Below are 959 nucleotides of genomic sequence, written 5' to 3'. Positions count from 1 at the left end.
CAACATTAAAATGGAAAAAAAATCAAGGAATAGCACTTAACATGCAATTTACAAATATGGCGGTAAATACTAGAAGTGGCTAAAAGAGTTGGAAATGATTGCTTCTGGAAAGGGAAAACTGGAAATTGAGTGTGCCAGAAGAGACAACTGTTGTTAAAATACTTATAGTATCATTTGAGTTTTAATACTATATACTTGAATTACTTAATTACAAAAAGGAAAAAGAGAGAGAGAATTGCAGTGCTTGCCCATCCTCACAGGCAATGCAGGGTTTTTTTAAAATTATTTTTTATTTTTTATCAGCTTTGTTCATGGCCTCAGTGTGAGTGACAATGTTACACGTTCTTGAAAGATTAAAATTCAGGAAGAAGGGAGTAAGTTATAGGGATAATTTAAGAGACTTCCCAGGAGACAGGGAATGAAAGGTTTCATTTGATTTGATTATTAGAAGGCCAATCTGAGTTGGAGGGGGTGTGATTTAGATGATTACTCCTGTGAGAGGATGTCTAAGTGACAGCAGCAGAATGATTCAGTTTAGAATGCTGAGGCTGCCATCTTCTAATCCAGCTCTCAAAGGGGCACCACTCTATCTTCTACATTTACAACCTTAAGGTGTTTGAGGACTTTCTAGTTTTTCCTTTTAGAATGCCAGCTCCTTTACACTTAGGTACCAGCTTTTCCAGATATATTAATTCTGCCCAAGGGCTGACGCAGTATTTGGTGGCTAGATTGTGGTCAGAGGACATTCACAGAAAGTAATACTACATTAATTTCTCATAAAATTTTGTAAAATTTGCTTACAAATTCCTTGCAAAAATTTTTGATTTCCATAATATTAGCATTTTCATTAGAAAAAGTGAGCATATTAATTAAGTACTTCATCCTTTTTTCTCATTTGTCATTAACATGTAGAGGTTTATCTTTGTTCCTTACATATTCTTTGCTACAACAAACAATTA

This window comes from Macaca thibetana, chromosome 1 (genome assembly GCF_024542745.1).
Source record: "Macaca thibetana thibetana isolate TM-01 chromosome 1, ASM2454274v1, whole genome shotgun sequence".
NCBI classification, from domain to species: Eukaryota; Metazoa; Chordata; class Mammalia; order Primates; family Cercopithecidae; genus Macaca; species Macaca thibetana.
Note: the sequence above shows the minus strand (reverse complement) of the source record.